Source organism: Chenopodium album, chromosome 14 (genome assembly GCF_948465745.1).
Source record: "Chenopodium album chromosome 14, dcCheAlbu1.1, whole genome shotgun sequence".
Taxonomy (NCBI): domain Eukaryota; kingdom Viridiplantae; phylum Streptophyta; class Magnoliopsida; order Caryophyllales; family Amaranthaceae; genus Chenopodium; species Chenopodium album.
The window spans coordinates 18817446-18833330 of record NC_137847.1 but is presented as its reverse complement, the minus strand read 5'-3'; the positions used below and the strand labels follow the sequence as shown (position 1 = coordinate 18833330).

At 31.7% G+C, this 15885-nt stretch overlaps 2 long non-coding RNA genes across 3 annotated transcripts; both read right to left on the bottom strand.

The window, feature by feature from the left end:
* Positions 1 to 1510: 1510 nt before the first annotated feature.
* LOC145579058 (uncharacterized) lies at positions 1511 to 1934 on the bottom strand. Its single transcript, XR_014098986.1, has 2 exons — positions 1789 to 1934; positions 1511 to 1697 (listed from the first exon to the last, which is right to left on the bottom strand). It is a non-coding gene; the product is annotated as an uncharacterized LOC145579058 (long non-coding RNA).
* A 4901-nt stretch (positions 1935 to 6835) lies between these two features.
* On the bottom strand, positions 6836 to 14242 carry LOC145580122 (uncharacterized). Of its 2 annotated transcripts, XR_014099286.1 has the most exons (4): positions 13928 to 14242; positions 11861 to 12287; positions 7266 to 7361; positions 6836 to 7191 (listed from the first exon to the last, which is right to left on the bottom strand). It is a non-coding gene; the product is annotated as an uncharacterized LOC145580122 (long non-coding RNA). The 2 variants fall into 2 exon arrangements; XR_014099285.1 differs by having other exon boundaries at positions 11861 to 14242.
* Positions 14243 to 15885: the final 1643 nt, after the last annotated feature.

Sequence of the window (15885 nt, the reverse complement as noted above, 5' to 3'; positions counted from 1 at the left end):
GGTTCGATTCCTACATAGGTTTTCTCTAGAAGTAACTAAAAAAACTCAAAAGTTAACCAAAACATCTTTAAAGAAAATCATAATAACTTAAAAGTAAATAAGAAAAAAGTGAGTATATCAAATGAAAATTTTGTTTCAAATGAATTCTTTAAACACAAGGTAAGCTAAAACATATTAACTCAAGTGGATGGAAGAGCACAATGTGGGTTTATTAAGGTGTAGGTTAAATTCTTACTTAGGTCACCGCTACAATAATTATAGAAAAAATCTAATGTTATTCAAAATATCTCAAAAGTAATCAAAATATTTATAAAGTAAATCAAAATATAATTAAAGTAAATAAATAATATCAGCTATAAACTAGAGCTGTCAAAATCTGACCCGACCCGAAAAATCGACCTGAACCGGCAATGATCTGTATCCGACCCGTACCCGAAGAATAGGTGAAAACAGTGACATAGAACCCGAACCGAACATACCCGACATTAATTGATAACTGAATAGACCTGATACTTTATGACCTGAACCCGAACCTGTAATCAACTTGATTATAACCGAAAACCGATTTGACTCGACTTGATTATGATCCGAACCCGATTAGTATCCGACTTGTTTAGAACCTGAAATCGATTATAACCTGTCATAACTTGTTATCGACCCGAATGGATATTGACCGACAATCGATTTGACCCGACCTGTTAATGACCTGAACCCGAAATAAAACTCGACTTAATTAAGTTTTTAATAATAAAAACCTAACATAACTTACTACTTACCTGAATTATAGTAATATGTTTAGTGACCTGTGATCAGATTTTATCTAGGCCGTTAAACTAACTTATATTGACCTGCGTTGATATTATTTTAACTCAAAACTGACATAGATTTCAATTTTGATTAAAAGTTAATTTGAACATGTTATTAAATTAATCGTAAATAGAAATAGCGGAATTTTACACTTTTATTTTAAGCTACTTACTTCTATTTTGTATTATACGTTTGAAAATAAAAATTGTACTTGTACTAGTACTAAAAATATAATTATGTTTTCATACAATAATTACACTAGCTAGTAGCCTAATATTACATGTCTTTGCTGTGAAGTGTGGACTTATGGTTAATAGATATCTATACAACATAATAACATATGTTACAAATTTTCAAACAAGTACTTTTTTTTTTTTTTTTTTTTTTTTTTTTTTTTTTTGGAAAAACTATAATACACATTAACATACAGTGGATCCAAAGTAAATATAAACAAAGGGCAGAAAATCTAATATATAGAATTAAACTTGTATGTTGTAACACACCAATATGGTTTAATGTTACCCACTGAAATACACCATTTCTCAAAAGTTATTTGTAATTTAACAAATACATGCAAAAGTTATAGTATCAAATTTGCACAATGCTCAAAGTTAAAATATTATTATGAGTCAATGGATACTCATTTATTTTGTTTGTTTTACGAATAAAGTCATAACAATAAATATAATAAATAAAAAAGAAATGGAGAAGAAGTATTAAGATGTCTATATGGATATCAACCCAATAGTGGTGACAAAATATAAAATAACAACCCAAAAGACAACCTCTAATAAGAGCCTTAGAGGTACAACACCAATCAAAACATAGCAATCCAAATAACGTAAGATGTTAAACACATCTTCAACCAGCCATCACTAGTCCATCGAATCCTATTTGTGAAAAAATAAAAAGAATTATAAGATGTAGAAAAAAAAAATTATTAAAAAAAATTAGTCAAAAAAAATAAAAATTTGTACTTACCATAATTAGGAAGAAAATAAAGTTTCGACACTGACTTAATTACCTTCAGCCTCTTCTTCTTCTTCATCATAACCATCTAACCAATTTTTAGAAGTAATCAAAACCTCAACATGTGGTGCTGAAAGACAATTTCTCCACTTATTCAAGATTCGACCACCCATATTAAAAGATGATTCGAAAGCAACTCAAGTTATGAGAAGGCTAAAATATCTCTTGCCATTTGGGCGAGGATCGGAAAGGAAACTGATTGTTCTTTCCAATATTTGAGTATATCAAAATTTTCATTTAGAACTCGAGGCCTTAGCGGCAAATTCATGTATGAATCAATTTCAGATGCTTTACCGCCGATTCTATGCTTAGCGACATTTTCATCAAAATGCTGTAAAAATAGATAATTAAAATTAATTTTTAAAGGAACGTAGTAATGTAAATTGATATTAAATAAGAAAAAAAAAATACCTCATAAATGTTGCTGATCTTAAATGGTGCACGAAATACAAGAGGTAAAAGGGATGTTGATGTACTTCGTAAGGATGATGACGATGACGAACATGGTGTAGCAAATTTAGCATATCAATTATACAATGCAACAAATTCCAAATAAACTGCTTGTGCCTTACTTCTAGACCCATCAATACCATCATCAACATATAATATACCATACAAGGTCTTCACAAAATCAAACTTGTGACGAGGGTCCAACGTTACAGCAAAAGACAAAATCATGGAATAATCACATCAATACTTTTCAAATTTCTTGTCCATCTTCATTGCCATTTCCCTTATCTTAAGATTGTCATGAATATACATTAGTTAAAAGCCTCTGAATACTAACAATATTGGCAAAATAATGATTAGCAGTAGGGTAATCTAAACCAGAAAAGAGTTTAGTAATCTCAAAAAACGGCTCAAGAAAGTCGCATATAGATTGTATGGACTGCCAATCACTTGTTGAAAGAACAAGCTCAAAATTATGCTATCTGGTAGCAAACAAACTCAAAGGGGTTTTAGCTGCCAATGTTCTTTGAAGCATTATAGGTAGAATTCCATATGGCAGGCGTATCCGTTCTTAACTTCGACATAAAAAAAGAATTAGATGCTATAACACATTGTTGAAATTTAATTTTCCTTCCCTCGGAGTATGAAATATACTTCACAAGCTCACGAAGTTTAATAACATATTCATCAATAACACTCAAACCTTCTTTCACAATTAAATTCAAAATGTGTGCCGAACATCTAATATGAAAGTACTTACCATCCTTGGCAAAGAAGAAAAAGCACCTAAATCATTTCGAAGCTTATCAACCATAACATTTATACTACTGACATTATCAACTGTGATTGTAAAAATATTCTTGTCAATACCCCATTCTCTAAGCAACAATTGCACAAGCTCACAAATGTCATAACCATTGTGAGGAGGAGGAAAATGGCGAAAATTTAGAATTTTTGATCACAATTTCCAAGTATTATCCACGAAATGGGCCGGAAGAGTAAAATATGCATTTATAGTACATGCTTGCTACAAATCACAAGTCAAGCAAACTCTGGAGGTCAATGCTCCTAATATGTCAGATAATTGTTTCTTTATGCTACCATGCTCTGACACACAAATTTTGGTCATGGTATTTCTGCAAATCGTCCTCACATCAGGGTTTAGATAAGAAAGCAATTTTCTATGTTTTCATGCTCAACCATACTCAATGCATATCCATGACCTAGTATAGCCTTAGCAAATAATTTGCAAAAGATTTTATGATCATAAACTCGTTTGACAAGAACACCATTACTATTTTCTTCCAAGTACTTTTTATAAGCATCACAACCAAGGTAGTGCCTTCTAGCATTAGAAGTAACCGCACGACTAACATACTTATATTTTTGTATTTTGCAATACTTACATTGAACGAACAAATCTTGTGACGTGTCAATGAAGTCGTAATGATTCCAAACTGGTGAAGTACGTTTGCCCTCTTTATTCCAGGTTGCTTTCTTTCTTATCAGAGTAGGTTGAGAATCTTCGAAACCTTCTACATGATAATTTATATGAGATGTTTCATCTTCATCATTAAGGGTTGCAAAAACATATATTCACATTAATAAGAAACAAAATAGTTACTATATGATTTGAAATATAATTAATCACTATTTCATTACCTCTCTCATATGCATTATCCAAAATTTGCTCTTCATAGTCCATTATAGCAAAAAATTAGAAGGAAATAAAAGAAAGTCCAACCTACAAACAACAATAGAATACAAACTATTAGACGATTTTCCACATTGCATACCAAAAAAAAGAAAAACATAAGCTAACAATACCAAGTTATGAAAATAGATATTCATCAGCAATATAAAATATAACAAAGGACAAAGAGCAAGGCCTAGCCTACATTGATATAAAACAGTAATACATAGTCAATAAATTAAATATGATTTGTACCAAATGTGATAAGAATTTGTTCAATCAATTGCTTACATACTCCATTATGTCTTTTTGGATATACAATTGTAAAATAGAAATTACACAATAATATATATATATATATATATATATATATATATATATATATATATATATATATATATATATATATATATATATATATATATATATATATATATATATATATATATTGCAAGACATAACCAATTATTTTTCTAGTAGTGTTCTATCCCCTACCCGTATGGGCCGCACCCCGATGGTAGTAGTAAACGATACACAAGTCATATAGGATGAAAACCATTCTTCAAGGGTAAGCTTACATATACACATGTCACATGAAATAGGCTTGCAAAACCACTAATCATATAATTATTCAAAATAGTGAGCCTAATGTAGTTTCACTCAGATCAATGTTGGATGTATAATGTATTATCATCCTCTAGTAAGGTTACCCACATGTGATAGTATTGTTGCTTAGTCTATATCTTTCATGAAGATACTTCGTAAGAAATAAAAGAGACAAAATGCTTTGCATCATCACAAAGACTACCAATCATATTATTCTAAGCTTCTTTTTTTTTTTCCACTTGAAAATGATGTTTAGACTAGAGTGACACTGGTCATGAATAAGATATTACCCAAGTTGATCTACATACAAGTACACAAATTATAGAGATTATTGATAATTGTCCACTTTTATGGATGTTTAAAGGAAAAATCAGATAATTAAATTGAGAAATGAAGGGGAAGGGGAAAGAAAATTAGATTTCAAAATATAAGTAAATAAAAATAAATACTTAAGCTGATCATTCAATACACCCAAATCTGATGAATGCAAAATTGATATGGACAATTGGATTTAGTGAAATTCGACATGTTTATAGGAAGGGAAATACTAATCAATTAAAGTGACAATTCATCAAATACAAACACAAATTCACAATCAAATTGAGAAATTAAAAATTAAAAAAAAAATAAAATAAGAAAATAAAAACAAGCACCCATATAGAATTTAGAGAAGAAACATCGAAACCCTTACCAAGAATCAGAGGAACCACAAGTTGGAGCTGCTGGAGAATGGAGATGAGAGGCGATAATTTTTGGAAAATTGAGAATTAGTTTTAGGTTTTACTGGAGAATTACTTTTTGGCGGTGCTTTTAGTGTTTTATTTAGGAGTAATTATTATTGACTGGCGCCAAGCCCATTTCCCTCAAGTCTCATCAAATAATTAAGCGACAAACTAAATTATTTGATGCTTAATTTATTACACTATTCTCTCTTTATAAAGCTTTTTTTTAAATAAAAAATATTATTACACAAAAATATATAATTATAAATGTGAAACATATATTTTCAATTTTTTTAAAGAGAGAATTAGTTACAATTTTTTGACTTATATTAACATTAGACTTTGACTTATATTAAGTAACAACCAAATTTTTGCCATGCATTATGTTGTTGAATTAGTTACAATGTATATTTTCATAATATTAAACATCAATATTTTATAACTTATACTAGTACAAATACTAGATTAAAGACATTATTGCCTTTGCCAAATTGTATACAAATACAATGTCTAGTCAAAATGATGTAATAAATTAACATGAAATAGTCAATCCACATATAAATTTTGTACTTAAAATGAAAGTGAATAACGAACATTACAATATGTTGTTTTCTCATGATAAGAATTGTTTGAATCAAATATTAAATCAACTGAATTCTAATATGATCCGATACAAACTTAATAGGCCCGAAATCATTTTCATCCTAACCTGGAAAGGAATGATTTAGTAAGACATAATTGTAGTTTAGTCTATCCAAAAGTAACATATTCGTGATTTAGTCTATCAAAATTCGATTTGACCCGATCCAGCTCAAGGTGTTCTCATTTTGTTAATGTGTTCCACCCAACCAAACTTAACTCGACTTAATCCGACTCATATTTGACACGAACCTAGAGGTATTAAAACCTAACCCGACCAACCCGATCTGAAACTTATCCGAAAAATATCATATTCAGATTTTGACTCATATGGACCTAACAATTTAACATGACTCAAGTTTGAAATTAGACCCCGCCCAACCCGACCTGACCCGACATGACCTCACCTTTATAAGCCAAGCCTAAGAATGACCTCACTTGATTGTGAGAATTTATTGAAACCGGTCTTTACCCAACAAGAATAAAATTTGACCTGAGCCTAAGAATCACCCGACCTGAATTTCATCCGACCGAAATTTACCTACTTCAAACTTGTTAGTAACCCGACTTGACACTAACCGAACCCAACACATTACCCGACCCAAAATTGACTCGAATCGAACCCGAACTGTAACTGAAAAGATATAAAGCCTGTCATAATCCGAATTGAACTTGACCCAACCCGATCCGAACCTGACTTGTAAGTTAGAAAAAACCGACAAGATTCGACTTGAACTTGACCTGAAACCTGACATGACCCGACCTGAACCCGACTTGAATACCCGATTTGACACCTCTACTATAAATTAAATAATAGATACTCAAAAGTAAATTAGAAAGACTTAAAAGTAAATATTAAAATAATATATACAACCAAATGTTTTGAGCATTAGAAGAACCTACATGGGATTCGAACCCACATCTTATGTGCACTTGTACAATGCTCTACCTATTGAGCTAGTAGGTTATTATAGAGTAAGAATAATTCGCTAACACAACCAATCATTTTTAGTTTCTTTATAAAGAAAATAACAAAAATAAATATAATATACTCAAAAAGTAAATAAGAAAAGCTTAATCACATAAACTGCATCTCCTTCCAACCATATCCGCTTCACAACAAATATATTAGCCACAAGGAGCTTGAACCTTGCTCTACTGAATATCTGACATGCATCCTAAAGTAGTCCACACAATCCTTCCATCTTGTTTTGAGCCACGACACCTAGCCCGCATAATCACTACCTATTTGCACTAGTTTAGTTTATTAAGCTAATAAAAAAGACATATCTGAATCAAAAGCGATTGGTTCTGCAAACCTTGGATGAACTAGCAGTTGAAAGCATACGTGGTGATGCCAAACCAAGTAAGATTGACATTGCAGCACCAACTTGTGTGTCTGACATTGGATTACTCTGAGAAATTACAAACAGATTATTCCAAAACAGGAAGAATTATAATTATAATAGAAATTGAATTATTATCTCTCCACTAAAAGTTTCTTGTCTTGTGTAAATAATAAAAACCCAATTATGCCCCAAATCTTATACTCTAAATATACAGTGATCCCAAGTTCAGGCTATTTACACCACGATTTTTATCTTAAACGATTACTAATATTAAACAACATTGCACCACAAATAGCACCACAACAAAAATCTGCAATACCCTTGCTGCTAGTACCAAACAATAATCACACACAACTCTCCACGCAACCTTTAACATCAACACCACACAACAATATACGTAACTCAATCATTATAATAACCTCAAAAGTAAATAATTTAAGCTCAAAATTAAAGTAACAACTCAACAATTGCAATGCCCAACAATTGCACACTAACACGCGCACGAGTGCACAGATACATACATTAAGCAATTAAGATGGTGTTATATAACAGCATAACACAATGCAGCATTAGAAAGCGCAGTTAATCCCATACATCAAATCAATTCCAAGCAAATAATTCACAAATAACAAATACCGAAGAAAAAAAAGTGAAACCCTAATTTTCGTAATCAAAATCAGAAAATATGAATTAAAAATTCAAATTAAACCAAACTCAACAACGATAATCGAAATGAAATTAACTTGATAAAAAATAACCAACAACAAAGATTCAAGAACAAATTCAACGAATTTGACATGCGATAAATAGGAAAAAATATCAAAAACCCTAATTTTAAATTCCAAATTATTGAATCTAAATATGCAATATCTAATTAAATAAAAAAGTAACAAAATCAAATAACTTACTTGATCAAAATAACAGGCGACGAAGATCGAAGAAAAATTCAAAGATTTTTATGAGACAATGTAAAAATCGCAGTACGCGATAGAGAGAAAGGATGAAGAAGAGAGAAGAAGAGAGAGAAAGTGAAAAAAGGAAACTGATGAAATGTTGGGTAGTCATTCAAAATATCAAATTTACTAATTTTCCATTAATGAAGCGGGTGGGATCTTGGCCGTTAGATTTAGCGCGATCAACGGTGCTGATGAGTTTCTAGTTCTTATTATATACCTAGGTTCTCACATGATCTCAATTCTATATATATGTATATGTATAGAATTAAGATCATGTGAGAACCTAGGTCTATAATAGGAACTAGGAACTGATCTGGCCCTTTGATTTCGTTTGATCCGACGGATGAGATCTTACCCGCCTCATTAATGGCATTCATGTAAATTCAGGTTTTGAATGTTTTCAAATTTTTTCGGTTATTCCTTTCCTCTTTCTCTCTCTTCTTCTGCTAACTTTCTCTCTCTTCTCCTACTTTCTCTCTAATCCCCTCTTTGATATTTGTTTTTCTCAACGAATAGGGAGCCAAATTCACCTTCGATTTCTTCTCTATACTCATCTTTGCTCCTAACTGTTGATACAAAAGATTCGATCCTATTTTATCGTTTGATTTATGCGAATTTCTTTATTTTCAATTTTAGGTTTTGGATGAATTTATAATTTATATCCTGATTTGATCGATTTAGGGTTCTAATAATGCTTTGAGAGTTTATGATTTCTTCTCTATACTCATCATTGCTCATTTTAATTAGCTAGATTATCATGTGAAATTGCGGTAAGTTCTATTGAATTATTGTGCACTTAGGGTGTTATGATTATCAATACGATAATGAAATAATCTAGGGTGTAATTTACTTTTGAGTTAGTCTTTTTTACTTTTGAGTTGATGTTAATGGTTGTGTGGAGTGTTGCTATGTAGGGATTTTGTTTGGTAGAAGCATCAAAGGATATTGCAGGTTTTATTTGTTTTTTAGACGTTGTGTGTATCGTGGGCTATTTGTGGCCAGGGAGCAGGGGTGAGTTTAGAAAATGTACATTAATAGATAGAACTATAGAAGTATATGATAAAATAATAGTTGTATATATAAATACAGTAAAATAAACAGATTAATTAAGCTTTTGTCATTATATTACAAAAGAAATACATCATCAACCTTTCAAAACCAAAAGTTGAGCTGGTATAAAGTAGTGTATAATTTCAACCTAGCTAGAACTCTATGTATTATACTACATGATATGATGGTATAACGCTAGAGCAAAATAGCTAGGAATTGAACTGAAAAACCAATTCAAACAAGTTACATACATAAAAATAGCATATTTCACCAAAAATAGTAGCAATAATATACGAGTAGCACCCAATAAGATTAATATATACCATAGTATAAGACAAGATATCTATCTTTTCTTATATAGGTAGCCTATAATTTTTTGAAAATTTTTAGGGTGGCAAGGTATCTGTAACACCCCTTGATGATCATAACCAAACACGTCGGCTGATAATGGAAGCAACGTAACAATGTGTTGCTGGTTTTTGTTGTTGAGTGGGTTAGGCAATTGAATTAGGCATATATGTGGTGGGTTACAGCCTTACAGGTACTTGAGGCTGGCAGCAAGTGGTGAGGGGTGTGATAATATGTTGCTATATCTTTCTAGATGTATTTAGTTCTACATCGTATATGCCGTATTTAATTTTTCTTGAGCCAAGTTTTGGTGCCTTCAACTCCTCTGTTGTCCTTCCATGGCTAGCTGCTGAAAAATCCAAGTATATACATATACATATATATATATATATATATATATATATATATATATATATATATATATATATATATATATATATATTATTACTTCTGCGATAATTTTATTTACTTTTAACATTTTTTTATTTACTTTCTTTAATTTTACTTCGAATGTTTAATATATACTAGCCTACTTTGATAGATCAGTTTATTTACTTTTAAGATATTTTGAGTTACCTTTAAGTAATTTTTCTTTGCTATGAATGTTTTATATACTAGCTCTCTTTATTATGTTGAATTACTTTGTATGCCTTGTTTTCTTTGTTAGAATTGGTATTACATAAACATGTTAATAACACTAATTTACTAGCTCAATTGGTAGAGCATTGCGCAAATGCGCAACGGATGTGAATTCAAATCCCACATAACTTGAAATAATTTTATAGTTATTTTTTATTTACTTTTGTGACATTTTGAATAACTTTTAAGTGTTTCATGTTTACTTTAAGTTGAAGAAAGAAATAATAGAGCAGAGGTTGGTTCTCTAATCAATCTTGGTTTTTTTTTTTTTTTTTTTTTTTTTTTTTTTTGAAGCTTTCAGGTTTGATGATGACAAAATATATCCAAAGCCAATTAATTTTCAATACACCTTTAGATAAGTTGATTTAATTTTTGGTTATTTTAATTTACTTTTGAGCTATTTTGAATAACTTTAGAGTGTTTATATTTACTTTTAGAGATAACTTATGTAGGAATCGAACCTACACCTCTATGCATCCGCATAGTGCTCTACGATTTGAGCTAATAGGTTTAGCTTATAGTTTGTTTCAATATCCCCCAACCCCTCCTTTAGTGCTACTGATCTCTTTTTCTCATACCGTCCAATTTTTCTTCTTATTCTTTGATATTGTTTGGTCACAATCAAATTTGGAACTAAGGTTGATGATTTGCTTGTGGAGGGTGCTATTATGAAAGGAGTCAAATTTGCAGATGTAACAAAAAACCCACTAATCCATAGTCAGGAGTTGAGTTATGATGCAATGGTTCTAGCCATTGGGCACTCAGTAAGAGATTTATACCAGATGCTCTTATCACACAATGTGGGCTTTTATAGCACTTGGGAAGAATATGCCATTGTTAGTTTGCCAAAACAACCTCTATTTTTTTTTTTTTTTTTTTTTTTTTTTTTTACTTTTGTGATATTGTTATTAACTTTTGTGATTTTGTAATTTACTTTTTCTTTACTTCAAATGTTTAATATATACTAACCTACTAGCTCAATTGGTAGAGTATTGTGCAAATGCGCAAAGAATGTGGGTTCGATTCCCACGTAGGTTGATTTATTAGTTGAAATTATAACTATAAATATTTAAGTAGTTTTCTTCCAAAATATAAAATTATTTACTTTTTACATTGATTTATTAACTTTTAATGTGAAAACCTTCACTTTAACCTCAACTCATATATTTCTCTCTTAGTTGATTTACATTAGAGATATTTGGAGGTAGAAATAGAGCTAAGGTCCTCAACCAATCTAGAAAAAAGATGACAACCCCAAAGTTTTTCGATTTAATGATACATGAGGGCCTTCAAACTCAATTAATTGTTTGTAAATCTTAGAGCTAATTTGTTTTACTTTTTACTTATTTTGATTTAATTTTGAGGTGCTTTATAACTTTAAATGCTTTGTATTAAATTTTAGAGGTAACCTATGTAGGAATCGAACCTACACCTTATGCATCCGCATAATGCTCTACCACTTGAGCTAATAGGTTCATTTATTTATTTGTTTACAAAGCAAACAAGCAAATTTTATTAAGGAAGACTTGAAATGTCAAGAACCACTACATCCGAAAAACCATCAATACTTACATGGTTGAGTCTTTTGACAGTGGCTGCGGCTTCATAGGCGGCTTATTTCAAAGTCGTAGTCTTTTCTTTAGAAGGTCCTCGATCCTGTTCTCTTCCTTCAACTACGAACAGTAAACGTGACTGAGAAAAGAGATCAGGGCAAGCCAGTTGAGGCTACAGCAGCAGCTAAATGCAAACCTGAAAAAGTTGTGACAGAAAAATTAGTTACTCTAACGTAAAGTCTAATGTGGCAAGTTTGAGGTGTTCGATTCACATAATCATAATCAAGTAGAAGACTTTCTGATGTTGCAAGAATTTCCACAACGTCTTCTTCCTCTTCTTCAGGTATCATAATTCAAGAATGACACACTCGTTAGGTGATCAAAGCTAGGCTGGAATTCCATGAGCTCCTTCAGAAAACATATTGCAGTTGGCTCAAATCAATAGCCTGGAACAGAATTGTGTTACTCCTAACACTAACACCATGGTCAATAAGACTTTGGAAATTAATAATGTTACTATGGGAAATATGCTACGGAGAAACAATACTAGAGTTGACTGAGTAAATTGGATCCTGAGGAAAATCCTTAGGAAATGACAAGTATAAGCAGGATAAATATGAGAAAGCTTAGGTGTTGTATGATCAGGCCATAGCAATTGATTCTAGTGTAGCCAGCTAGCCACCTATCGAAGCAATAAAAGTGTTGTCTTGATATCCCTTGGCAGGATCCTAGAGGTAGTTTTCGAGTGCAGAGAAGCTGTTAGAATTGATCCTTTTATTAGTTGCAAATGTGCCCTGCAACCTACAGCAAGTAGCCAGCTAAACATAACCTGTAGTGTCACGAATAACACCCCCTAGAGGCCTAGACCAACTGAAATATCCTCAAACAGGCTGCATTGGTATTCAACTTGTACACCCTATGTTTAGGAGGTTTCAGGCAATGTGTAGCAACTATAGGAGCATAAAACATGCGATACACAAAATATCAAAAAATTCCAAACATATTGCAACAAAATCCAGTCTAAATTGCACAAAAAAGCAGCAAATAATTATGTAAAATCAACATAATATAATAGTTTTACGGGACCTTCAATTCCCACACTAGCTTTCACACCTCTAATTTTGCACTCCCTCTGATACAAGGGGTATACAAGTCAGGAGGCAGAGTTCCTATGTTAGCCAGATGCGGAATACAAGGGAAATTACCAGAAGTCCTATGAACGACTCAAATTATGTTGCAGTAGTTAGACTTGTCACGCAGGAGTCGAACAAGAAGCATACCAGCTTAGGTGTAAAACTATAAACTAAAGGGTTAATCTACTTTAAGAGCAATTTAGCCTACTTTTCAAGATATCTAGTTTACTTTAAGGAGAAATCTAGTTTACTTTCAAGGCTGAAAATTACAGAGTACCTGTGTACAATGGTATTCTATTCTCTGCAGACTAAGGTTCACTTAAATTACAGTTATAAAAATCTGATGCATCATCTATTTAGAGTGGCAAATTACTTTTGGAATATTTCGATTTACTTTTAAGTATTTTGTATCTACCTTAGGACTTGCTTTCATTCATAGTAATATTGTAATATGAACAAGAAAAAGTCAATATTCCAGATTCATTTATGTGATTGCTCATATACTATACAAATTATAGGTTAGTTTTTTTATTCACTTTAAAATTTAATTGGTCTACTTTAACTTGGTTTCTATCAACTTTTAAAATTGATAAAAATAAAATAGGGAACATTAATAGAAATCGAAGCTACAAAAAGTTAAAAATGTAAGCTAAAACATCCAAAAATCCATATAAATTCAATCGATATAAATTTATAACAAGAGTTCACTTAATTCACATAAATTTGGATGCCAGTGTAATCATATCTAGTTGATTAGGTAAAACCTAGCAACAAATTAAAATCAATCTATAAAATCATTCTCTAATTGAAGAACTGGTAATACTAAATGTAAATTTGATATCAAAATTGAACGTATGAAGAAATTCAAAGAGTTCGATTAAAGAATTAACGATAAACCCTAAATAATGAAATCGAAATTCAATGATTACAAAACAGACAATAAAACTTCTTACTGGAGTAGAGAAAGCTCGGAAGCCACATCAATGGAGAATTATTCAGTGCACTTGCTTCACTAGAGGAGAGAGATTAACCAGAGGAGAGAATTTGGAGTGAGAAAGTTGCGTGATGAATTACCCGAATAATAGGTACTAAGAACTAATCTAGACCGATAGATTTAACACAAATAGGCGCGCGATCAACGGCCTAGATTAAATCACGCATATTCCATTCATTTCCCAAAAAGCAAGAGCACTTTCTCTCTCCTCAAAGATTTTCTCTCTCCTCCATTACAACGAGCCTCTAAAATTCTCCATTAAAGTGGCCTTCAAGCTTTCTGTACTACATTGAAACGAATGTCGTGCTCTCATTTAGGGGTGTCCATTATTCGGATAAAAACCGAAATCTATTCCAATCCAAACCGTATTATCAATTCGGATCGGATCCAAACTTTAAATCGGATCGGATCGGATTGAATTTTTTTTGAAAATTCGGATTTTCAGATCAGATCGGATTGGCCTTGTTCGGATCTAAAAAACCGAAAAAACCGAATTATAAAAGCGTTATTTTAAAATAAAAATATTGTTAATATTAATCATGTTAAACTATGTTTATGATTATAACAATATTAATCATGTAAACCTATGTTTTCAATACTTGTACAAATCATGTACTACTATAGTTTCAAGAATTGAATTGTATTATTGCAATTTTATTTTCATAATCGTATTAGACCCGAAAAAAAATTAGCAACGTATTTTAATTCGAATTTTCGGATTGGATCCAAATACCGAATTATAATTCGGATTGGATTTGAAAATTAAAAACCAAAATTTATTTCGAATCGGATTGGATTTGGGCTAAATCCAAACCGAAAACCGAAAACCGAATGGACACCCTTACTCTCACTACTCCATTGAAGCGGCTTCTGAGATTTCTATACTTCATTGAAGTGGTTTCTAAGGTAAGATATATTTATTTGTAGATCACCAATTTTATTCAAGAAATTGATGCAAATTAATCGAGACCTTGTTGGCTTACTGATGAGCGTCATTTTTCGCACTCAATAGAATAGTTTTTAGTTTCTTTTGCTATATTTTCTTGCTTTATTTTCATATAATTTTCCTAGTTTTATTTTATTTTTCGTCTTAATAACTCATTTTGGTTTTTTGTTTACTTTTATGAGTTTTTCATGATTTTTGTTCTTAATTTGTGATTTTAATTTAGTTTCATTTCATTTTGTTTTCTCCCTTATTTTTACTTGAATTTTTGTAGGTGAAGTTTCAAAGTTTAAGTTGTCGCGCTCTCACGGTTGCGCTCTCATTGATTTTAGGTCATGAACACGCAATTATGTGAAGATCAAGGGCTGCCCTCCTCACGGGCATCATCACGAGAGCACCGTCGATGGGGATGCACGAGAGTGCTAGGAGCGAGACTTCACGCAAGGGGCTACGAGCAAGCAAGAGGAGCCGCGCGCGCCGCAAGGGTGCAGCAGGGGTGCGCACGCGCAGGCCCCCCTTGCGTGCGCGCAGACCCCTGTGTGCACGCGCATGGGGCTGTTGTGCGCGCGCACCACTGCTCTCCGTCTCCTTATGATCGTTTTACTATTTATACCCCTTGACTTTTCCTTTTTGGGGGATGACGTTTTTACTTGTGCTTGAGACATATTTCTAGATTTAGTAGAGAGAGAAAGTAGTGAGAGAAACTCTAGATTACTTGATTTTGTACTTCAAATTACATCTTTAAGCTTGGATTTCATCATCAATCAATGAAAATTAGTGAGAATTTCTTTCTTTGAATTTACTTTTTGCTTGATTTTTCCTTTAATTCTTGAATGTTTGATTTGATTGTAGATCTTTGGTTGAGAATTTGTTTGATTTGATTTTCTTTTTGATTAAGCTTGAAATGATGATATTTGTGATTCAATTTTCTTTGTTTTTCAAATTTGCAATGAGTAGTGAGTAGATTACTTGTT